Consider the following 27,573-nt stretch of genomic DNA (forward strand, 5'->3'; position numbering starts at 1 on the left):
ATGGTTATGGGAATGAGCTCTAGTAGTACGTCAAGACCGGACGGTTTCACAGGACATTTCTTTCAGAAATATTGGGACATTGTGGGCATAGATGGTTTCAACATGGTTATGGCTCTGATTAGTCCGAGTTTAAATTCTAGTCTGATGGCGCTGTTTCCAAAGGTGGAGGACGCTGTGCAGATTGAGCAATACATGGTTATCTCAAAGATTTTAGCTGATAGATTAGCTCGAATAGCTGGAAATATTGTCTCAGTTAATCAGTTCGGGTTTATTCCAGGGTGGAGTATTCATCAATGCATTGCTTTAGCATCAGAAGGAGTTAATCTTTTGCAAAAGAAATGCTTTGGGGGTACTATGAGTATGAAAATAGACATAAAAAGGCATTTGATACGCTAAATGGGACTTTCTCTTAGCAGTTCTTCACGCTTTCATTTTTTCACCTCAATTTTGAATATGGATTCTTAATATTCTTTCATCTGCTAGAATCTCTATTATGACGGGTAAGGGAGTTCAAGGTTATTTTTCGTGCTCTCGAGGAGTGCGGTAGGGAGAGCCGCTTTCACCAATTTTGTTCAGGCTAGCTGAAGATTTTCTAAGTAGATTGTTAACCTAGTTGGTGGATCATAGGAAGCTGCAGCCTGCAAATTACTCAAGGACCTACATGATGCCCACACACCTATTGTACGCAGATGACATATTGTTGTTTTTCAAAGCCTCAATTTCTAATGTTCGGGTTTTGGCATCCACTTTTGCTTTGTACGATACTATTTCGGGACAAATGGTTAGCTGGCATAAATTTGAGCTATTTTTTAGAAGTCACATAGCTCCTCGACGAAGAGCAACAATGTCAAAAATCACTGGAATACGGCTCAGACAGTTACCCTTTAGATACCTTGGCGTGCCTTTATTTGTTCGAATACCAAAGGTGCGCATCTAAGAGGAATTACTGACAAAATTGCGGCTTGGTTTGCTAGTTGGTAGGGAAATGTATTATCTATGGCTGAACGCCTCACTCTTATCAAAGTTGTCATTACCAATTCTTTTACTCACTCATTTATTGTTTATAAGTGGCCAGCAAGTCTGGTTAAATGGCTAACACGGTGCATAAAAAACTTTATTTGGTCTGGATCTGTGACGGGAAGGAAAGCTATTAATGTGCTTTAGGAGGACTGCACAACCTCTCTCCACGAAGGGGGCCTGGGCATTAAACGATTGGTCACCAAAAATTTGGCTCTCACTAGAAAACTCACCTGGGGGTTAATTTCAGAAAATTCACTTTGCTGGGGTCCCGTTTTATTGGGCTATTAGGCTTACACATGCCTGCAGTATGCCCCTCTTCGATTTGAGGTTCAATGAAAAGGAAGCTTATTGGATTCTACGGAAACAATGTAAGTGGATCGTTCCTAGCATGGTGGACCGTTTGGACATTCCACCATCAGAAGTAAGGAGGTTAAGAGGCTGGGTCAGGGATCATCGCTTAGGTAATTCATGGAGGGAAATGCCAGCTCTTCGAGTTGCAGTGACAGAAGCAATTCGTTCAACTGAATGCAATAAAAATGATACAGATATTTATCTCTGGTAGCTAGTGACGAATGATTGTTCATAGTGAAGCTTTTTATCATTGGCTATCCCTCCCTCCGGTTATTAATTTAATTCGTTTGGTGTGGCAACCTCATATATATCATTCTCACTCCTTCATTTGTTGGCGTGCGGCTAAAGGCTGTCTTCTAACCCACATCTGTTACAAGCAAGAGGAATACCTATGGTGTCCATGTGCTATTTTTGTCAAGCACACACAGAAACAATAGATCATTTGATGGTGCATTGTGCATTTGCTGAGCAAATTTGGTGCAACATCTCTTCTTTGTTTGGCAGACGTGTGTCGCAGACACAGTTGTTACGAGATCTGACATTGCAGGTGGTGGAGATGCGATTCAGCATGTAGATTCAAGCTTTATAGTACAGCTCGATCGTGCATGGGGTTTAGGTGATTTGGCGTGCACAAAATGCGAACTACTTTGACAATGAGACATCGAACATTCATGTTTCACTAAGACTCCTATGGGCACAGGTCAGAAGGGCGGATGGCATAAGCAGTGGCACCATTTGGATCTCTCTACTGGGAAGGTCTATTCTTCATAACCTTGCTCTTATTCCACGGCATCCTCATGCTCCTCGTATTATTCAAGTTCGCTGGTAAACACCACTTGAGGGATAGGTTAAATCAAACACAGATGCGTCCGTAATGACCTCTTTCGGATCTGCAGGGTTGTTAGACGAGGTGCCGCAGCCTAATCTCCTGGGCAGACCGGGGGGTGGACACCTCATGGTGACGTAAGCGGTGATTGGCGTCGAAAGCAATCAATCGTGGAATCAAGCTGCTCGGCAGGACCGGAGCTCGGAGTATGGAAGAGTCGCCGCCCATGAATGGGAAAATGAACATCGATCCCTTGCGGGAGACCGGTGAGGGTTCGGGAAACTTAGGTACGAGCCGAGAAGGCTAGCTCCTTTCCGGAGAAAGGCTACTAGGCACCCCGACATCGCCCGGTTATGAACCACCGGCCTCCTACTCAGCGTGTTAGGCGATAACGAACTAATCGCGTATTTCTCTAAGTTTAAAATTCATTTGAAACCTTTTCCTTCTCGCTTTGAAAACCTTTTTGAGCATGTTATCTGAAAGCCATTTTAGTAAAGAATCACCAATTTTACATAAATTTAAAGTATGTAGGAGAGAGAGGGGGAGAAGAAAGAATTGATTTATTTACAATGTGATTTATGATTCGTATTACACACTAGCTCTAAACTAAACTCACTTCCCAAAAATGAGTTTATTTACATGGTTCATACCTTAATCGCCGTTGGAATGATTTAGGAACGTTTTAAAACCCTGTTAATGGCGTTCACTCGAACCGCCGTTGGAACGACTCGAGCTTTTGAAAATGTTGAGATAAAAGCTTTTAACAAGAAAACGTGATTAAACATACAAGTCAATTTATTTTGTACAAAACCATTTAATTAGGAAAACAATTCAAAAACTCTATTATTAAAAGCAATTTTAAGAAACGGTTTTAATTACAAGGTTCGCTTAATCCGTCGTTGGAACAAATTAAGGTTTTTAAAACATGATATTTTGGAAACGATTTAAAGATGTCAAGAAAACGTTATTTACACTTTGGGAACATCTAGAAAAGCTTTAATTTAAACCAACAAATTAAACTCTCTTTTTCGTGATTTATTTTCCCCTTTTCACTCAATTAATCCTTACTTGAATATGATTACAACAACTAACAAATTAAATCCAAATTCACCCAACCCAACATATTTAAAGAATATATACCTATAGGAAATCCAAATGGAGAATAAATATACATATTTATACATATATGTAAGAATGGTAAAATAGTAATAATATATATAGATCAAATATATGATAAGGAAAGTAATAATACATATATAAGTGAAAATAAGGATAAGGCTAATTAAGATACACTTTGATTTTTATTTAAGAGAAAATGTAAAGATAGAGGATAAAATTCATAAATAAGAAAATCAACTCTAAATCAAAATAGTTTTGTACATAATAACATATAGAGAATAAACTCTAAATCAAATTGATGAAAAGAAATGATATATAAACACATTAAATAAATATATGTACCAAGTATTTAAAAGTAGCTTGAAAGTATATATTACATAAATATACATATGTATAGAAAGGACCAAAAGTCTAAAAGTTGAGAAAGAGGGACCAAAACAGCATTTTTTACATTTCAGCAGCTTTACCGACGGAAAATCCGTCGGTAAACAGCCTTCAGTGACAGAAAACGGAAAATTACGGAACTGCTCCAATAGTTTCCAGATTTGTTCAAACACTTTAAATTAGATCTATTCTATCATTTTGGATTTCCGAACTACCCAAATAGGATCATAGTCTATAATGGAGAATCCTAAAACAATGTTTTATTTTAAAACGTTATTTCGAAATATTTTCAAAACTTATAATTACAACGTTTTTATTAATCCCGAACTACCTTTGAATCGGATCACGGTTCGTATTGGGATATTAAAACGAGGTTTTTTATTTCAAAACAAAACCGAACGCTTATCTAATACGAGACGAAAATTAAATAAATACGAAAAATTAAATAAAACGTGATAAATAAATAAATAACTAAATAAATAAAATTATAACATAAAAATAAATAAGTAAAGGAAATAAATTAAATAAAATAAAACGAGTCTAGTCCTCGGATAATATCTCAAGATCGGTATCTGACAGTCGAAGTCGGTCGATTCCACGAGTTGTGATTTTCCGGTTTTTTTTGTGTTTTTCGTCTTTTTAGTAAAAATTTTAACTTTTAGGAAATTCGGACTTTTTGAGAAAGCTCTCTAAAAATCCTCCCTCCTCTTGCATGGGGATCCGTGCCTTAAATAGGCAACGGGTCCCGGAAGTCTTTGGGCGACGCCCAAATAAAATTGGGCGTCGCCCAAAGCTGGTTGGGCGGACGCCCAACTTATGTTGGGCGGATGCCCAACATTAGTTGGGCGAACGCCCAACTATCGTTGGGCGTACGCCCAACCTCGGTTGGGCGCGCGTGCCCAACTGACGTTGGGTGTTCGCCCAACGAGAGTTGGGCGTTCACCCAACGTCGCTGGGTGCTCGCCCAGCGGCTGCCGGGCGCACTCGCCCAACGGCCGCCGGGCGTGCGTCCCGCACTGTCGGGCGCGCGCGTCCATCGGTCGTCGAGCGTGCGTCCCGCGCTGTCGGGCGTGTGCGCCCAGCGGACGTCGAGCATGCGTCCCGCGCTGCCAGGCGTTCGCGCCCAGCGGACGTCGAGCGTGCGCCCCGCGCTGCCGGGCGTGCGTCCAACTGTCGTCGGACACGCGTCGGCTGCCGCTAGGCGCTCGCACCACGTCGCTGAGCACTTGCGAGCCGTCCACTTGACGACCGCGACTCCCACTAATTTCTTCCATTTTTATTATATATTTTTGCTTTAAAAACTTACGGAACCAACCGCTTCAACCGTCTTGTTACAGGTTTTCGTCACAGGTGCTCCGACTCGGTGTCTACAAGGGTATGGTGGAATTTTGAGGGACAATCTTAGGCAGGTGCTTGGTTGCTTTGCTTCCACGAGTGACTTGCAGTATGCCCACATGGCTGAGCTCTAAGCTGCGATTGCATCAGTCAAACACGCTCACGCCCAAGGCTTATAAATTATGGCTGGAGTGTGATCCGACTTACATCGTCTCAGTTTTCCATTCCAAGTCGAGCTCAGTCCCGTGGAAAATTGTCTCATAAGTCTGCAGGTGATGCAAATAGTGGTTTCACACATTTTTCGTGAGGGGAATCAGGTAGCAAACGCGCTGGCTAGCTTTGGTCGTTTGAGCTCCGTAACATCTTGGTGGGACTCTCACCCGAACTTCTATGCTAGTTTTCTTCGAGATAATTTTAGTGGTCGAACCTTGTACCGATTTGGCTGAACTTTTAGACATGTTTGTATTACCTTTTCGCTCTTCTGTTAATAATATTCAGGCAGAGGGTGGGTCGCTCGAGGGGGTGCCAACCTCGTTGGGATGTCCTTCGGCTACCTATCATGTCACATCTGTGTCCTTAATTTTAGTTATTATACTCTAATATTAGGTTACCTTATATTTATTGATTGATCGGAGAGTTAATTGAGTATTATGGATATAGTTTGGAGGCTAATTTCATGCTTTAAGTGTAAAATTAAGAGTTTAGGGTAAGTTTTAAAAGAAGTTAAAGTTTTTAAAAAGAAGTTAAAGTTTAGAATGACTAAATGGTATATTTTTCTTTATTGGGAACCTAAATACCATATTTCTAGATGTTCATTTCATGCAGATCAAAACAATTGCACATTTCAAAGCCCTCCAACTCCATCACCATCTTCATCTTCTCCATTGTTTTTCATTTTATCCCAAATTACCTAGGTGCAATGATCATTTGATATCCGGAGTTTACGTGGTCCGATTGAGTAGATTTTTTTACAATAGGTTCTAGACATCCTAATACACATTGTGGTTGGTGTGATTTGGATTTGGAGATTTTTAGCATGGATTCGTTCTAAGCAGATTAGAGGGAAAGATTTGAGGCTTAATGTATTTATTTTCTCAATTATGGCTAAAGTAAGTAACTATCAACTACCCTTTTGAGTTTTTATGTATATATCACTCTATGTTTTTCTAGAAATTTATTTCTTAGGAATGTTTTCCATATATTTGATTAAATGGTGTTTTTATGATTTAATTTTAATTTGAATTTAAACTATGTTCAAGAATATATACATATATGTTTTTGCATGCGAATTTCAACTTATAATATACATATATGTATGCATGATTTGGGTTGTGTTTTGATGAACTTGGTATATTTGATTAATAGTTGTGTAAGATTTGATATTTTAAGGAATAGAACTAAAGAAAAGTGTATTGAGAAAATTTATTGAAATTGATTTATGAACAAATGTATATGTATATATTAAGTGATTTCTATAAAGTTATTTCTTAAAGTAAATTTTAGTTTTAATTAAAGATTGTTAAAGTAATAATTTTGATGAACTTGTGATTTATTGAAATAAAGTTTATACGTGATGATTTATGTGTTTATTTTTAAGAAATTGAAGTTGGTAGTGATAAGTGCAATTTTAAATTATTTATTGGTTATTTTAGTTCAATAATGATTTATGATTTAATATTTTGAAGGATGGAATTGAAGAAAGGTATTTGGAAAACCTTATGATGTTGATTTATGAGTTATATATATATATATATATATATATATATATTTCTACATATATATAAATACATTTTTGTTTTTAAATTATATTATAAAATTATAATATTTTTAGTATCTATCAAGAGTAATCCGGATAGGTGACTTTAATTAAAGTCCGTATTTAGTGAGAAATACGGTATGTGTACACAGTTAAAGACCTAATAGGGTATGTCAAAGAAGTGTTGAGTAAGACCATGCAGGGTTAGACAAACTTATAAGATATATATCTCGATTCTATTATATTATGGGATTGATATATACGAGAATTATCTCTCGGATGGATACGGTTTGTGAAGTATTTATTGAGATATGTTTTGTGAAGTCATTATTAATATACAGTTCATGAAGTATTTATTGAGATGCGGTTTGTGAAGTATTTATTGAGATACGTTTTGTGAAGTAATTATTGATATTAGGGGTGTGCATCGGTACAAAACCGAACCGAACTGAACCGAAATAACCGAATACCGAAATGATCAAAATAATTCACACCGATACTGAACCGAATAATATGTAAAACCAAATTAAAACCGAACCGAAATATGTGATTCGGTTCGGTTTAAACCGAACAAACCGAATTAAGTTAAAAATAACAAATAAAAATCACTATATTTGCTCATTAAATTTACCTCAACAACAACAAAAATTGAAATATTTCCAAAATATATCTATATTGGGTTATTATCTCAACAATAAAAAAATTAAACTTGTATAATCAAATATATGTGTGTATATATATATATATATATATATATATATATATATATAAATGTAAAATATGTGTAATTCGGTGCGGTGCGATTCGGTTTTTTTACATTTTCTGTCAAACTGAACCAAACCGAATACCGAAATACACTTAAAATTAAAACCGATACCGAACCGAAATGTTAAAAGAACTGAATTCACTCGGTTCGGTTCGGTATACGGTTTAAACCGAACCGATGCACACCCCTAATTGATATACAGTTCGTGAAGTATTTATTGAGATACGGTTTGTGAAGTATTTATTGATATACGATTCGTGAATTATTTATTGATATATGGTTTATAAAGTTTACTCATATACGATTTATGAAGTATTTATTGATTTACGAGTATTTTGAACACAAGTTTTGGTATTAAGTATTTAAATACAATTTTACAATGTGTGATATTTGAGAAATAATGTTTATAACAATCTTATGATATTTTAAATTGCATATTCCCTTGTCAAAAAAAAAATTTGCATATTCGGTTAAAAGTATTATTTTGAGTATTTTATTGTAGTTTAATTCATAAAATGTTTATTTGTATGAATATGAATTTTATATGATGCATTTTTGAAAATTAATATATATATATAGTTATTTTTGAGTATAAGTACTTTATGTAGTTGATAATTGCTTACTGAGATTTTTGTCTCACGTTTTTAAATGTTTTAATGTTTTAGGCGAGAAAGAGCAATGTATTGGAGATGTTACTGGTTGATAGACAAGGTTGAAGTGTCAAGTCATTGGTTTTGTCCTTAGTTAGGACATTTGCCTCTCATTTGGAGATTTCATTGTATTGGGTAATATTTTAAGACTTGAATGTAGTAGAAATATGGATTTATTTTATAATATATCTAAGAATAATTCTTGAAAAGTATGATATATATGATATTTGGATAATTGGGAGACTACTAAGTGTTGATTGTGATATTTCTATTTCACGCCCGATGTCGATTGAGGTGGTTTAGGATCCGATGTGACATATCATCTTCCTCGCTTTTAATAAAAAAAAATACATTATTGAGTTTCTAATTTATTAATTAATTATCGATTAAATGAAACATAAGTTAAAAAGTCATTAATGTTTTTTAACCTAATCGCTAAAATTAAACTTTATGAAATAATTACTAATTAAATTTAATACATTCTGTTTTAGTAAAACAATATTTTTTTAAAATTTATCAAATTACTCGGTTCGAAGTTCGTTAGACACTCTTTAGGTAGATTCTCTTCCAATCAGGACTGACCATAGGAATGGGTCAGGAGTGTGGCTGTCGAAGGCCCAAAGCCAAAGCCAAAAGGGGACCAAATTTAGTTTTTTTTATTTTACTTATATATAGTCATCTTTTTGTTATAAATATAGTTAGGATGCCTATTCAAGTATAAAAGGAACTAAATAATATGATATTTTAGGTTTAAAATTGGCTCAATTTTCTATTTTAAACATTTAAGTACAATTTTTTTACTGGGTTGCTATACGTCGCCCCTATTTTACTTATCGTCGCCTCCTGTTTGACATTTTTGCCCTTTTCATTTTTCATTCAAAAAAGTAAAATTCTCTCAACCCCGAAGAACAAAACGAAGAAAAATCATGCCTCCAAAACAAGGAAAAATACTTGAACATCTAAGTTTCGTATTTACCAATAATCTAAAATTTAACGAATTTAACTTGAAACGAAATTTTTTTTTTCGTTGAATTTGCTCTAAACGGGTAGCCCATACGGTCCGGTCCATGGACCGGTAGGCTATCCTATTTTACCTAGGCAAAACGGGTAGGCTACCCGTTTTGCCTAGGTAAAAACGGGTAGCCTACCCGTTTTCCTTTAGGGAAAACAAGTTTATTTATTTATTTTTTTTAATTATAATAAATATTAATTATAGATAAATTATGTATTGATTGGAAATAAAAAAATACGTATTGAAGTGTCCAATTAATTTTTATTTGGTAAATTATATTTATTTACCTTTTAGAACGTAAATTTAATTATACGTAAATTATGTTTTGACTGGATAGAAAAAACGTATATATAAATTATTGATTGGAAATAAAAAATACGTAAATTATGTATTGCACGCGTTAATACGTAATTTATCTATAATTAATATTTATTATAATTAAAATAAATAAATAAATAAACTCATTTTCCCTAAAGAAAAACGGGTAGCCTACCCGTTTTTACCTAGGCAAAACGGGTAGGCTACCCTATTTTACCTAGGCAAAACGGGTAGGCTACCCTATTTTACCTATGCAAAATAGGGTAGCCTACCCATTTTGCCTAGGTAAAATAGGGTAGTTCATACTACCGGTCCATGGATCGGACCGTATGGGCTACCCATTTAGAGCAAATTCAACGAAAAAAAATTTCGTTTCAAGTTCAATTCGTTAAATTTCAGATTATTGGTGAATACGAAACTTAGATGTTCAAGTATTTTTCCTTGTTTTGGAGGCATGATTTTTCTTCGTTTTGTTCTTCGGGGTTGAGAGAATTTCACTTTTTTGAATGAAAAATGAAAAGGGCAAAAATGTCAAACAGGAGGCGACGGTAAGTAAAATATGGGCGACGTATAGCAAAACCCTTTTTTTAAGGGCACTTTATCTCTTATTTCGTCTAGAATCCATAAATTGTCAAGACCGGTCCTAGTTCCAATTACTTTTTTTTATGTATACTAAGACACGAACTTGAAATCTTTAGTTTAAGTGATTTAGGATCTTTTATAACTAAGTTCAATATTAATTTGTTTAGTAAAAAATAGTTAAATACTAGATTATTAATTTTTTAATATATTAATGTGTCGAACATGATGAAACACTAACTAGTTTGTGGTAGATAGGTAAATTTGTCATTTTGTTTATAATTTTTTTCATTAAAATAGTTTTTAAAATATCTTATGGATAATCTTTTAAAAAAATTCTTATAGATAATATGTATATATATATTTATTTTAATGACACAGTATAAAATAAGATATTGTCACGTCCGTGTCCTTAATTTAGTTATTACACTCTAATATTAGGTTATATTATAGTTATTTATTGATTGGAGAGTTAATTGAATATTATGGACATAGTTTGGAGACTATTAAGTGTTGATTATGATCTTTCTATTTCACGCCTGATGCCGATTGAGGTCGTTTAGGGTCGGGTGTGACAGTTTGGTATCAGAGCCTAGGTTAAATTTTTCGGACCTAATGTTGATAGTAATTAAGGAATATGGATATTTGGTGATAGCTAAGAAACAATTTGGAAAATTTCGAGAATTGGAGTAACTAGTTAAGTAAGTTGTAAAAATTACATTTGATGGCTTGTAGTATACTTAGTATCAAATAGTATACTTAGGTGTCTACAAATGAAGGAAGTATTTGATAATTTGTATTATAGGTTAAATTCATGACATTAAGTATGAATGGAAATTGATATTTGAGAGTTTATTATATATGAAATAAGGATATTAGACTTTAAAATGGTCTGATGAGTTTGTGTTCTTAGGAGTATAAGAAATTGAGGAAACGATAAAATGATGAATTTTGAAGCTAATAGATATGTGATTAAGAAAGAGAAAATGTTGAGATACAATTAATTGTTTTGGAGGTTGATTATAAATCGGAGATTATGATGGAAGTCAAGATATAGGCATATACAGAGGCGGATGTAGGAGGTCAAATGGGCCATTTGTGCCCCCATCATCCCCAATAAAACAAAATTTAGTCCAAAACTTTGGTTCCTCTCAAAACGACGCCGTTTTGCCTTGTGGGTTTTTGATATAAAAAGAAGGGTTAATGGGCTAGTGGACAAGAAAATGGAGAGTTATTATTATTGAATTTTTTTACTGGCGCCGTAATGGGCTAGTGGACAAGAAAATGGAGAGTTTTTATTTTTTTGAATTTTTTTACTGGCGCCGTAATGGGCTAGTGGACAAGAAAATGGATTTTTGTCCACAAGTGGGGCAGTATTAAGAAAAAATTATTATTATTTTATAAAAATAAAAATAAAATTTATAAATTAATTATAAAAAAGAAATTAATTTATCTTTTTATAAAAATAAAATATATATTATAATAGTGTTATTAATAAACTAGATATTTTATTGTGTTATTAATACGCTAAATGTTTTTTTTTGTTAGTAATGTGATAAATTTTTAACGTATACATTTCAAGTGAGGTACAAATTTAATCATAACCTATGAAATTGTGCAAATTTAACATTACCGTTTCCAAGGAAGATCAATTTTAATCATATGCTACCGAAAATTTGGAAAAAATTTGTTTGACTGTTATTTAGCCACGTCAGACCTTCTAAAACAGTTTGTCGAAACTTGAATCAGTTTCATACATTTTTTTCGTAACTATATTTTAGACAGTTTCAAAAAACTATATTTTAGACAGTTTCAAAAAACTAACCTTGTTACATATAAATTAATCACAATTTCTTTGAAAATATCTAAAATATTTTACTCTGTTATTAATATACTAAATATTTTTTTTTGTTAGTAATGCACTAAATATTTAATCGCAACGTTTCAAGTGTAGTCCTAACCAGGGCCGGCCCTGGGCCATGAAACGCGGGGCGCCCGCCCAGGGCCCATAACATTAAGGGGCCCAAAAAAATATTTTAGATTGTACATATATAAAGCCGAGATGTATAAGTAACATAAAAATGAATTGGTTTAGTTGGTATAAGTAAGGGGCTTATGATTCTAATTAAGCTTGTGGTTGGAGGTTCAAATCTCCTCTTTTTCATTTTTATTATTGTCAAATATTTTTTCCTTTCCACCCCCATTTTATCACTATCATTTTTTTGTTTTGTTAAATCAAAATTATCAATTTATTTATGTATTCAATAAGAGAAATAACCATTTAATCTTTTCTAAATTCATAACAAAATCAATGATAAAGGGTTCAATGTGAAAAAATAATCGATCAGGAGTTTAATCCTTAAAACAGCCGAAGTTCGGAGTTTAATTATATTGTTTGCCTATATTTATTTACTTTTTCAATTTTACATGACATAAATGCTTATTATTTTAGTACATAAATAATTCTACTTAGTATATAGTCGCTACTACTGCACTACCAATTTAGCTTTTATGTAGAAAATATTGCAATTTTAAATAACCTTTACGAGTTGGTGCAATTTCAAACCTAGTTGATTAAAAATGAGTTCTTTTCATTGACATGAAATGTGCAACTTCAACCATATTGAGTGACCAAAACAGTGGAGGTTGGAGCGAGGATAGAACAAAAAATTACATATAAAAAACCTCATTTCTGTCAATTAAGCTCAAAACTATACCAATTGATAAACGTTAGGTTTAAAATTGCACTATTTTATGCATAAACGCTGATTGCTCTCTCCTAATAACCATATGACTAAATTTGTACCTTATCCTTTATAATAATAATAAAAATCATCTGGCCTACAACTTAAAAAAAAAGTAGAATGAATATATGGGGGCCCAAATTATCATCTCGCCCCGGGCCTCTAAAAGGTCAGGAACGGCCCTGGTCCTAACGTATGAAATAGTACAAATTTAATCTTAACGTTTTCAAATTATATTTAAATTTTAATCAAAATTTTATAAAATAAAAATTCAATAATATAATTGTAATATATAATTTTATTTTTAGAAAATGATAAATTAATTTCTTTCTTTTATAATTGTTTTATAAATTTTATTTTTATTTTTATAAATAATAATGATTTTTTTTTAATATTTGTTGGGGTAGTGGCGTGAAGCCACTGCCCCACTTGTGGACAGGAATCCATTTTCATATCCACTAGCCCATTACGGCGACGCCGTAATAGGTAAAAAAAAATTCAAAAAGATATAAAAAAAGTAAAAAAAAGTAAAAAAAGTAATAGGTAAAAAAAGTAACCCTGGTTGGGAAACAGCCCCTTCTAGGGAAAATTTTTCCAACCAAGTCCAATGAGGTAATTTTTTTAAAAAATTACCCCAAATAAAAGTTTAATCCACGTCTAAAATGGTGCAATTTTATCTCTAATGTTGGAAGGCAAGAGCAATTTTACCCCTAACGTTGATAAATTGGGTCGATTTGAGAAATAATTCATCAAACTGTCCTCTCGGTCATGAATCTTGTCATCTACACTTCACACATGCGTTATTTTATCAGTAACAATTCACAAACATATGTTGGGATGTGGAAAAAATAAGAAAAAAATATTGAAAATATACTGTCTTTTGTATGAATTAGACAAAAAAAAATTAAACAAATTCACCGAATTTATAAATATTAATCTCCAATTTTATTATTAAATTATAAAAAACATTATATCATTTTTTTAGAACAAATTGATATGCAATTGTGCAAAATAAGGAAAAAATGACTGTATTTTATAATAGTGTCTGAAATTGATCCAATTTATCAACGTTAGGGGTAAAATTACTCTTGGCTACAAATATTAGGGGTAAGATTGCACCATTTTAGATGTTAGGAGTAAAATTGCTCCTAACCCAAAATGTTAGGGGTATTTTTGCGCGTTAACCTTAAAAAGAAGCAGTATAGGTAGAGGCAGCAGATTGTTTTCAAGCTATGACAGATCGTAGATGTCAATTGCCACCTCATAATCGTCGATCTACTTAGCATTAGAAGTTTTTTTATTTTAAGACATTTTGTATCGAATAGCAATTATGTACTAAAGTATATATATATTTTTTTTTGGTAGGAACTAAAGTATATTTTTTCAATTAATGCTATTTTGTCAAAAAAAAATTACATAGAGTTTTGCCTCCCCCCTCCTCCTCAAATCCTGGATTCGCCACTGGGCTTATAAAGAAGAGAGTGAAAATGTTTTTTTTCCATTAGTTAAAAATTTTATTTTTCTTAATTAAGTATTAAGTCCATAAATTAATTTTAGTTAATTATAACCACTTAGTACCAAAAAACGTTTAATTTAAGAGGAATAATGAAAATTAATAGAAATTTTGAAAAACGCTATTCTTTCTAAGAGAAGAGTTGATGACAAATTAATGGAGTATTGATGATAATTAAACTATATTAATTGTAAGGAGTTAACAACTTGCAAAAAAGCAATATAAATACTCCTTATACTACATGTTTTTGTAAACCAATATTCTGAAGGGCTAGAAATTCTCCTTGAGTCTCACTCGAACAATTACCTCTCTAGTTCATTCTCTTTTTAGTTTGTGTGGATACCATTAGAGACAATCTACACTTGATTGTTACATTGGTTGACTGCTAACCGTTTCTTTTGTTTAGTTGTGCTCGTGATAAAACAGTTGATTTCTACGTGGGTATTTCGTTTGCAACCGTAGATTGTTCTTCAAAGAAAGGTACACACGTTCAATCCCTTTTATATGAAATAACGATTAATGGATCTTGGTAAAGGGAAATAGATAAATTAGATAAAACAAATTATACTTCCAAATGACAAAATCATTTTTACAAACAAAATAAAATAAAAAGAAGACATCGATAGGGTAGCGAGAGGTGTGGAACCTGAGTAACGGTAGAAATGAAATTTTCTCTCTAAAAATGGAACTATAACAACTATTGTACAAAAACAAAGCAACATCACAATTGAGTACAAAATAACTACTATATAAGAAAAAAATCGAATAATTACTTTCAGAAACATAAGGATTTCTTATAATTTTTAACACATTTTAGTTCTTCTATTTTTATCAGATTTCTTCAGTTGGAGATATCAAAGTTTGAATTCTCCAAATTTTTGAACAAAATGCTATTAAGTAGTTTATCAATAAAAACCGCTTCTAAATAGATCTGAATCTCTTAATCAAGTAAGAACAAATTATAAGATTTTACCATGTCTTTGTTGGTCATTTTATACAAACAACTATTATCAATCAGCCGAGTTTTACCAAACAAGTTACACAATCAGCCGAGTTTTACCAAACAAGTTACACAATCAGCTGAGTTTTACCAAACAAGATACACAATCAGCTAGTCAAATCAGCTAACTAAAAAGATAATTAACTAACAACTATTTGCCAAACAAGAACCGTAAGCCAAGAAGAGAGAGAATTTAAAATGTGGAAAAATATATAGAACTCTTACCTTTTAGATTTGTGGGAGATAATCAAAGCCATAAAGAAAGTGAAGGGATAGAGAAAATCAATATAGAGTTCATAGTTTTTGATTTTCTCATAAAACCGTTTCAGTTTAAATGGTAAATTTATAATTACTATATAAATGTAGAAATAATGAAAATTAATAATTACTTATTTTTTATATAATTGATTTTTTTTAATATGACATCTCAGCAAAAAGTTCTAAGATCAGTGAATTTTGAAATACAAATCTTGTACTCTAAATATAATGGATAAAATACTAAAATACGCCTATGATTTTTAAGGAAATATTATTATTTTTTATATAATTAATTTTTTCCTAATACAACATCTCGGTAAAAAGTCTCTAAGATGAGTGAATCTTGAAATGCAAATCTTTTATTCTAAATATAATGGATAAAATACTAAAATAGGTTTATGGTCTTTAGGGAAAATATAATTATTTTTTATAGGCTTAATACACAAATAACCCCCTGAACTTGTCCAAATGTTGCAACTGCCCCCCTCAACTTTCAATTGTAACAACTTACCCCTTAAACTTGTCCAATTGTAAAATATAACCCCAAATTGGGAATTTTTTTACCCCGTATTTGAAGCAACCGTAAAAAAATTTCCCCGGATTCGTATCACGCCAAAGATCTGATTATCATACTCCACGAACGTTGCAGATTTTGTATTTTACGTGTTTCTTCAATTGTTGTCCATGTCAGCAATTTGGGGTTGTGTTTTACAATTGGACAAGTTTAAGGGGTAAGTTGTTACAATTGGACAAGTTTGAGGGGTAAGTTGTTACAATTGAAAGTTGGAGGGGGAAGTTGCAACATTTGGACAAGTTCATGGGGTTATTTATGTATTAGGACTTTTTTATATAATTCATTTTTTCTTAATATGACATCTCAGCAAAAAAAAAAATTCTAAGACCAATGAATCTTGAAATGCAAATCTTGTATTCTAAATATAATGGATAAGATACTAAAATAGAACTATGGTTTTTAGGCGAGTATAATGATTTTTTATATAATTGATTTTTCTTAATACGACATCTTAGCAAAAAGTTCAAAGTTGGTTCCAAAAAAAAAAAGCAAAAAGTTCTAAGTTCAATGAATTTTGAAATGCAAATCTTGTATTCTAAATACAATGAATAAGATACTAAAATATGCATATGGTTTTTAGGAAAGTATAAATTTAGATTCGACCTAAAAAATAACATCAATACAGACTTAAACGTTTAGAAAATTACTTTGTTTTTGACAAAGTACCATTACTTGGTGTGTTTTCACCATTGGATGATGGATTAGAAAATTAATCCAATGGTAAAAACACACAAAGTAAGCATAGCCTTTACCTTTATCATACACCTTTAGATGGATCCCCTTCCAATTAATTTTTTTTTACGTACATTAAGATTTGAACTCGAAATCTCTAGTTTAAGTGATTTGAGGTCTTTTACCACTCAATTCAACATTAATTAGTTTAGTAAAAAATAGTAAAATACTAAATTATTGGTTTTTTTTAATATATTGATTTGTCGAACATCATAAAACACTAACTAATTTATGGTAGATAGGTAAAATTTTCATTGTATTTATACTTTTTCTAAAACATTTTTTAATATATTATAGATAATATATATTTGTTTATTTTAATGGTATATAAATTACGAATATCGTATAAAATAAAATATATTATATAAAAAATAATAGATTTATTATTATTCAAATTAAAATATTATATTGTTATATATTTAATTATATATTTTTAATTGAAAATAGATAATATTACATTTTATATTTGAATTAATATATAAAAATAATATAATATTTCAAATTACCAATCATAAAATTAATAAATAATATTATACATAGGTGAGATAGAACATCACATTGCAAAGCTAACTAGTCTTGGGGTACAAGAGTGAAATAATGCATCTAGTGCCAATATCTGAGATCTCGTGGATGAAGACATCTAATAATGGGCCTTGATATTTGACATTTTGATGGAAAGTGGAAATTTTATGGCTGTCAAAAAGCAACTTCCATTCCTATCAGCGGAAAGATGCTACAATTTGCCGTTTTCCATCTGAATTCCTACGAATCATCCAAGTGTCAGATTCATTATTATGTATTCTGCATATAGTTGAAACTCTAAATGAGCACGGCTGAGATTGATCAAATTTTTTTGTTCATTGACTTGTGCTCAGTGATTTTGGATAATCTGCTTTGCTAGCTTGGATTGTTCTTTTTGGATGACTCATTTTCATTGTTTTGGTTGAGCTGAGGTAGTATCAACTGCATAAATCTTCATAACATGCAAACCTGAGACTCCTAAGTTCGAACCTAGCATTTTTTTTTGGTTATTGTAGAGAACTTCACATGTTAGTTTGTTTGGGTGGATTGTTCGTGATTATCAAAACGACTATGGTTTTCAAAATTACTCTTTATGCTTCATGTTTGTGCTCATTGTACCATCCCTTTCCTTTCTCCTTCCAAGCACCTTAACGTTGTCTTTCGATTTTGATGTTTGTATTTCAGGTAAAAAAAATGTCTCGTTCTTCAGGAAAAGGAAAGGAAAAGGAGAGTGATGATAATAGTCAAAGCCAGCCCTTGCATCCCGACATTCCGAGTTCTTCAATTGGGAATGAATCAAAAAGATTGTTTGTTTGGCCTTGGATGGGAATAATTGCCAATGTTCAAACACAATTTCAAGGTGGACGTTGGGTTGGGGAGAGTGGTTCAAAGCTTAAGGATGAATTGACAGCAAAGGGATTTGATCCAGTTAGGGTTCGTCCCGTGTGGAGCCACGCAGGTCATTCAGGATTCGCTATAGTTGAGTTTAAGACAGAATGGGATGGCTTCAGCAGTGCAATAATGTTTGATAAAGAATTTAAAGTCAATCATTCTGGAAAGGAGGACTACTTTAACCCCCTCTCAAACAATCGTGGGGAGAGATTATATGGATGGATTGCAAGTGATGATGACTACAATTCACAAACTATTCTTGGTGGTTATCTGAGAAAAAATGGTAATTTAAAAACTGCCGATGGTAAAGAAGCTGAGGACAGATAAAAGGATTCAAATCTTATGATCAATTTAAGCAATAGCTTGCAAATGAAGACTGAGAGTCTTGCAAAAATGAAAGTAAAAGATGAGGAAGCCGATGCATCTTTGAACAATCTAATAGAAGAAATTGATTCAATGTTCAGAAAGCATGATGAAGGCAAGATCCTTTTTTTTTCTTTTTTTTTTAATTTAATAGGCTATAAAAGTTCCTGTCTTTCCCTCTCAATTTCTTCTTGTTCTTTTCTCCCCAAATCTTGTAAGGGACAAGTGTTAAATTTAGATGGAATTAATTTGAATCATACATGATTTAAGTAATACATTCTGCAGCTAATTATGATTGTTATTTGCTTATGTTGAATGTAGAAATTGGACGGATGCAACTGGATGCACATTTTCAGCGTGCAACGATTTATTTAAATCACGAGGAGAGAATACAAAAACTGGAAGCTGAAAGAAAAGATTTGGAGAGGCGTGAAAGACAAGTGGAAGATAAAGAAATTCAAAACGACAATGTGATGAGAAATCTTCATTATCAAAAGGAAGAGGTAAAATATTCTTTGACATGACTTTTTTTCGTATGATGCATCTGTTTTGGTTCCTTCATATGTTTTGCGAACTGTTGATTCTCGTCGAATATGGTTAAAGTATTTGACAAATAGTCAAATGTGTTAAATAAGTTAAATTTTTTAATATCTTGTATATGCCCCCAATTTCAGTTTTATCATTGGAGTTTGCTAAAATATATAGTTTGTGGGCTGTAACACAAGAATAGCGTTTTGCAGTGGTTGTTCTAATGGAAATAATCTGTTCTAATTTCAATAGTAAAATGTGCTAAGATCACCTCTTCATTCTTTTAGAATAAGAAGGCAATTGCGGCGCAGAAAGAGGCAAGTGAGGAACTGTGGATGTTGGCAGAACGACAAGAGGTGATTTTTTTTCATTCATTTCTTTGAACAAGAGGATGAAAAGAAATGCAAAATATTCACTGTTAAAACAACGTTTCTAATTCTTTTCCTATCCAACTGATATTGGTAGAGAGAAAAAGAGCAACTCCGCCAGAAAAATCTTGAACTGCAGAAGGATTTTGATGCCAGACAAAAATTGGAATTGGAGATTGAACGAATGAAAGGGGAATTAGAAGTAAGGAAGCACATGCAAGAACAAGAAGAAGAGATGAATAAAATGGAGAATAATTTAAAGGAAAAAGAAGAACAACGGGATTACCTAGATTCTCTTAATCAAACTCTTATGGTGAAGGAACGGAGGAATAATGACCAGTTGCAAGATGCGCGTAAAGAATTAATAAGTGTAAGTGCTAGAACTATCTTTTATCATATGTTTAAGGATGTTTTATTAACCCTTACTTATGGGCAGTCTTCAAAACCAAGACCGTCTAGACCACCTAGACACTTAAAGTCGACAATTTCGGTTTCGACTTTCTTCAATTAGTTATTTTAGACGTTTATATGGTCCTTAAACAATTTTTAGCCGCTTGACTCTGCCTAGGCCGACTCAACGCTGCCTAGGCAACCATAAACAAAAAAAAATTCTTTTATTATGATTTTTTTATTATAATTCACTTTTAAGTTATTTTAAAGATATTATTTTTGAAATGTTAATGTTTTCTAATTTTAAAAGATATATATATATATATATATTTATACAAATATATTTGTTTTTCTATATTAATAATTTTATATTATTATTTTTAGATAGTATAATATATATTTTAATTAAATTTATATAACAATTTGTTGATTAACAAATAAACAATACAAAAATACAAATTTGATTAATCTCCGATTAATCTTCGAGGGTCATGTCCGCCCGACTAGTCTCTAACGTTTTTTACAACCTTGTTTATTCGGTTTGTACAAGTTAAAGCACATGTTAAATTTAAAGAGTAAATGGATCACGCTTATGTTTAAAAAGGAACTGAAAGTGGAAATTACCATCTTCTATTATATGTACTCTCTCTGCTATTTTGCTGAGTCTAATATTTTTCCTCCATAGTATTTGAGTGAAAATAGCTGTGGAAATACCCGTGCTGCTATTGGTGTGAAGAAAATAGGCGAGCTTGATAATAGACCATTCCTTGCTGCAGCAAAGAGAAAATTTTCTCCTGAAGTTGCTGAAATAAAAGCAGCAGAGCTGTGTTCATTGTGGGATGAGTATCTGCGAGACCCTAACTGGCACCCATTTAAGGTTATTGAAAAGGATGGACATTGTGAGGTAATTAAATTCTCATATTCTTTACATGTAGACTTGTTGTTATCTTGGTTGACTTTGTAGAATTTCACATTCATAAGGTTTTTGAACTTAAAGGAAGGTTTATACTTATACTTTAGTTGATTTTGTTGCTATCTTAGCTAAAGTTTGTAACTAAGGTTCTCAAGTTCAAATAGGTTTAGAAGATCATTCGTATTTAGTTAACATTATTTTTTATTATATTCATTTGTTACGAGATTTAGAGTTGTGCTCTATCTCCTTTATTAAACGTTTAGCGAATTTGGCTGCCCATACTCTAATAAAAGCAGTCAATTATTTGTATCTGTTCGGAATGAGTGGACATATCTACCATAATTTTTTTAGCAATATTCATTTGATTTAAGTTAATAAAGACATTATTTAAAAAAAATCAAACAAAACAATAATTTTTTTTTTGCATTTATATATATAATGATTGGATAATGTGATACAAATGAGAGATGTAGCAGTTCTATTACACAAATTACATATATATATATATATATATTTTTATATATAATAATTAAATCTTAAAAATTGTACTAAAATTAAAAATATCACCCTACTTGACTGAAGATTTTGACCTCATCCCACTTAATTATTCCATATTTTGAATTTTGATGCACTAAATTTATTGTTTTATTGGTATTATATCTATTATGTTCCATTTGTATTTGTATGAAAATATACTTTTATTGCCGATTTCTCTCTCGTATTATTTTTGTTTGTTTTTACCATTGGACTAATTTTACACTCCATCATCTAATGGTGAAAACAAACAAAGTAATATTTACTTTATTAAAAACAAAGTAAACATAGTCTCAATTTTAATTTTATTTATGCAATATAAAGATCAATTTGGTTTTTAAATTGGCTATTAAGATTAATTTAATCTAAAATCAAATTCAGACATCAATTTAGTCTTTTAATTTGATATTTGAAATTAAATTAGTCTAAAATCAAATTCGGACATCAATTTAGTCTTTTAATTTGACATTTGAAATTAAATTAGTCTAAAATCAAATTCGAACATCAATTTAGTCCTTTAACTTGACATTTGAAATTAAATTAGTCTAAAAGTAACACGTGTCAGTGTCAGCATGAGTAAGTGACATATATTAAATAACTACTAATCATATATTAGCATATGTTACTTTTGACTGTGACTCTAATGTTAAGTTAAAAGATCAATTGATACTTAAAATTTTAGATTAAATTGATTCTACTAGTAGGGGTGTTCAAAAACCAAATTGGACCGAAATAACCGATCAAACCGATGAAATTTGGTTTTTCGGTTCGTTTATTCAGTATATTTAATTTGGTTTCGGTTATAATATATATAATATTTCGTTAATTTCGACTGGTTCGGTTTTTATAACAAAATTATCGAATTAACCAAACTAATTAAAATAAACTCTAAATAGATTTACAATTATAACATGATGACTAATAGTTTTCTAAGTTTTTAATTTTTCAATTAGCCAATTTTATTGTGTAAAAAAACTTTTCAATTTTTAAGTTTTCACATAAATATAAGTAACATGATTTATAACATATTATTCTAATATTCTCTGCAAGTGTAATATTAATTTCTAAATGGTAATTCTAAAAAAAAAATACTTATTTTGTCAAAGAAAAAAAGTAACAATAGCCCACTACCTATATTTTTATAATTATGTTTTCAATGTTCTATTCAAATCTAACGTATTCTAGTCACTATGAATTTTGAAATCAAAATAACATGATTTATATAATTATTTTAGGCTTCTTATTGAAATTAAATTAATTAATTTTTTTATCTATAATTTATTTTAGTTTAGTAAAAGAATATGGTGAAACCGATGAACCAAACCGAACCAAATTATTCAATCGTTTTGTTATTTTTATTCAGTTAGGTTTGGCTTCTATTTTATTAATTATTCGGTTTTCGGTTATTTTGGTTCGGTTCGATTTTTAAATCGAACCGACTATCGAACACCTCTATCTACTAGTCAACTTCAAACACCAAATTGATCAGGTACCACACACTTACTTCTAATTCTCCTTAGCATCATGTTTGTGACCTTCACTTGAAGAATGTCTTGTATTCTTCTTCCTCATGACTTGCACTTATTCTCTTTTGATTAATACTGATTCCTTCAAACTTTTGGAATTAATTTTATCTATGCAGGAGATACTTGATGATGATGATGAAAAATTAAAAGAACTGAAGAATGAATTTGGCGATGAAGTGTATGATGCCGTGCTGAAAAGTTTGAAAGAAATTAACGAGTACAACCCTAGTGGAACATATATCATAAAAGAAATTTGGAATTCAAAAGAGAACAAAAAGGCAACGCTGAAGGAGGGAATAACATATTTGCTCGAGGAGTGGAAATCGAAGAAAAGTAGAAAAAAATTAAGGTATTAAGTACAACATATTTAGCTTCATGAAAACTTAATGAAGCAATATTAGATTTTATTGGGTTCTATTCATTTATTATTCATTTCAAGATAGAAAAGAATGATTTCCAATTTGTTACTATAAATTGAAATCAAAGATTTCTAATTTATCATTCTAGTGATCTTTAATTTTGGCGATTATGTTAACAAATACAAAGTTATTAAAAATCATTTTTTAAATAAAATTAGTAAATTTTATATTTGATTTCAATAATTTTTTTGGTTAATTTATATACATATAAATTCAATTGAATATCGACGTGACATATAAAACTAACAACTAAAGACATATTTGGCATTGCTTTCCGAGAATCTAAAATAGTTTTCTCAGCTTTACAATTACAACTTAAAAGTAGTGTTTGGTAAGTACAGAATTTCTTTCCTTAAAAGCTGGGAAAGTTGCTTTCACGAAAAACAATAATTTCTAGCTTTTGGAGAAAGTAGATGTCACAATTTATCGGGAAAACTAATATTAAATTTTTAGGACAAAAATAACCCTTACTTTCAATATAACCTAATACGTATATTTTTTATTTTTTTATTTTTTGACTTTTAGAAGTTGTATTGTGTATTATATCTACTTTTTTTTAGTATCGTTTTTCCCAACAACACTTTTCACTCAGCAATGCCTAACGAGCCCCTAAGTACTATTTTAGACATATATGGCTTTTATTGAAAAAATGAGCCAATCACTTGTGTTCTATATAGCATATTCTAATGGGATTTTATTAGGAATAAAAGACTCATTGGAATATAAAGAGCATCTTTAGACCTTTCATCTTTTATGTTTTGGTTCATTAATCCTTTAATTTTTTATTTGGACACATTAAATCTATTATCATTTATTTTTTGTCTCATTAAGTCTCTGTTTGTAAAATTAATTAGTTGTGAACATCTAATTCAGTTAAAACGTTATTATTCATTTCATTATTTATGTTTTTTTACAGTTCGAATTAAGAATTTTACAATTTTTCTATAAATATATTACAAATATCAAAAATTATTTTCAAATTCTGAAAAATACAAAATTTGAAGACATGTAAAATAAATAATACTCAGTTAATCGAATTTTATGACTGATTTTTTTTTTTTTGGTTACCATGGGCTTAATGTGATAAAAAAACCAGAGATTTAATGTATCTAAATAAAAAAATTAATGACTTAATGAACTAAAAAAATAAAAGATAAGGTAGGATGATGCTTTTTGTCTATTCTAAATACTACTGTGAGGAATATGTGTCAATGTTTTAATAGGGTATTAAAAGGACATGTTCCTCCCAATAAAATCTCCATCCTAATCCACAATTTTTTTTCCTTTTAAAAATTCAAGTCCTTATTTAATAGTTGAATTAATTTGGATAATTTGAGGGTAAAATTGTTTTTTGTTTTTTATTTAAAATTCAACATCAATAAAATAGAGAATGGAGAATTTTATAATAACCTTTATATTTTTCCGCATAGGATTGATCTTCAGTTGCTTGAGGTGCTAAAAAAATGTCTCATCTGAATATTTTGTGCTTAACCCATGGTAAATTTTCATAATATTTTAAGTTTAAGTAAGGTAAAAAGCATTCCATTAAGTCCCTGATTTTTCATTTTTTGGTTCATTAAGCCTTTGATATTTTATTTAGATACATTAAATGCTTGATCATCTATTTTTTATTTTATTAAGCTCCTGATTACCAAAAAAAAGTAATATTGAACGTAAAATTCGATTAACAGACTGTTATTCATTTCGCGTGCATTCGAAATTTGTATTTTTTTACTATTTCAAAGCAGTTTGGGATATGTAATATGACTGTAGGAAAATTGTAAAAACCTTAATTCAAACTGTAAAATTTTGTTTTTTTAATAATTTCAAATATAGATGAAGTTAATAACGTATTTTAAAAAAAAAATATTCACAACTTACTAATTTGGTCATTAAAGGCTGTGGAACTTTGTAAGACGCTCGATAGGCCTTTATTTATGGCATAGGTTTTGAATTAATGCAAAAATAATTTTTGTGCAACCTAGTCCAATATGCAGTACCTTTATGAGATATGGATGTGCAAAAATCTGTTTTCCTTCCAATCTTAAAAAAAATTCCAATTGTTTCGATGTTTTTAATGTCCAAAGATCAAAATCTTTTTAGTAACACATGCCTTAGTGGTTGTTTGCTTCACCTCCCTCCTAGCACGCTAGTGGTGTGAGACGCTATTACCCTTGTGGCCTTTCCCCCTCTTCCTCTTTCTTGTTGATCTTTGCTTACGCATACGTAGTTACAATGACACAGCTAGAGTCCTTATGAATAAAATAATTCTAACTGGTCCTAAGGATGCTGTGACGGAGCTTGGTGCTGAAACCCTCACCGTTTGGATGGATATTGTCACTGAAGTCGTTAAACCTTAAGGGTTTGATTGGATGGGGGTTTGAGAGGGTTAGTAAGGGAAGGGTTTGGGAGGGTTTGTGGAAACCCTTGTTTGGAGGATATAAATTTAGAACGGTAAGGGTTTTGAAGGTTTTGAGAAGGGTTTGGAAGGGTTTGATTTGTGTATATTTGTTTCAATTTTCAAACCCACCAATTTGGAGGGTTTAGGAGGGTTACAAATTTCATTTTCCATTATTACCCTTGTTAAAAATTTACCTATACTAATGGGTGGGGTCCCGTATATATTATTTTCATATATTAGTTAAAAAATAATTGGAAGTAGCTACTGTAGCTGCCCATAAAAACAAACAGTACATCCTTCTCTTCGAATATTCTTTTAACAAATTCAAAACTACCCCCACATCTTCCATTATTACGATTCTAGCCCCAAACATTCCCACACCTTCACCTATTACCCCCAACAACAATGCTTCCATCAATCATTGTACTTCAACAGCTCCGCCGCCGCCGCTTCTTCTGCCAGCGGCCACCGAGATCCATTCATGTTAGTATAAAATCTGCATTTTCTGTTAACTCACTAACTGCTTCAAATTGAAACCAAGCAGCACGAGAAAATCGAAGATCGAAGATCGAGAAAAGTAAAATTGGAAAAAAAAATTAGAGCAAAAAAAGAAGTAATTATGTATATTTACATTGAAGCAAGCTTCGATCATTGAACCCAAAAAAAAAAGCTGGTTTATAATATGATTTAATTATGTGGGAAGTACCTAATATACATAATTAATTGAGTGGGACATTTTAGTCACTTTATAATTTTTCATTCCCTTACAAACCCTTCATTCCAAACAAGGGAAAGGTACAAACATTTATAAACCCTTACCATCCAACCAAACAAGGGTAAGGTTAGTGCTTCCCTTCCTCTCCCTTCCCCTTCCTCTCCCTTCCCTTCCCTTCCTTTATTTACCCTCCTAAACCCTCCATCCAATCAAGGCCTAAAGGAATGACACAAGCTTTCTCCATAGTTTGAAAACTAAATGAGTTTCAATTGAAGGACTTAGGGAATAGAGTTTTCTTATGTGAGTTTAAATCTCTTCAGAATAAGGACAGGAAGCTAGGGAGCTCTATAATCTAGTTATACTAAAACTTATGTGTAAGCCTTCAAATTTAATAATATTTCCTCTACTTCTCCAAATCCTCACCAACTAAAGCTTAAACACTTAACTGAGATATTGATGCGGGGCATCTCCTTCTGGGATCGGGTCCGGATGAGGGAAGTCGGAGGAAGAACCAAGCACAAGCAATAAGCGAGTAAAGAGGCCAAAATAGGGCCACATAACAGCTCATCAGCTCAGGTATGCTCCGCGTACTTTTAGGCACGCTCCGCGTACTTGAAGGTTTGATCCGGAGAAAAGTCCAGGAGGTCATCTACGCGGGGCTTAGATTAGGCACGCTCCGCGTAGAGGGAAAACACGCTCCGCGTATAAGAAGAAATGATCCAGAGGAAGTTCAACAGCCAATCTACGCTCCGCGTAGAATTAGGCACGCTCCGCGTACCTTCATTTTAAGGAACTTGCTCCTTACTCCAGCTTCCTCCTTAATTACGATCCTGCCACTCCTTATTTACAACCCATGGCACTCCCTATTTACAATCATGCCACCCCTTTACCATTAACCCACTTTACCCTTACCTTTATATTTTAATTAGTTATGTAATTTGCCCTTTTATGTAATTTGGCAATTAGGTTTTTGAGATGATATAAATTCATCTATTTCTCTTTGTAATGTTCAACTTTTTATCAATCAATATTAAATCTTCTTCAAGAAGCTTGTTAAGGTTTCACC

General features: G+C 31.7%; 1 pseudogene; it reads left to right on the forward strand.

The window, feature by feature from the left end:
• On the forward strand, positions 1-25,751 carry LOC136216808 (factor of DNA methylation 4-like; annotated as a pseudogene).
• The last annotated feature ends 1,822 nt before the right edge of the window (positions 25,752-27,573 follow it).

Source organism: Euphorbia lathyris, chromosome 2 (assembly GCF_963576675.1).
Source record: "Euphorbia lathyris chromosome 2, ddEupLath1.1, whole genome shotgun sequence".
Classification (NCBI taxonomy): domain Eukaryota; kingdom Viridiplantae; phylum Streptophyta; class Magnoliopsida; order Malpighiales; family Euphorbiaceae; genus Euphorbia; species Euphorbia lathyris.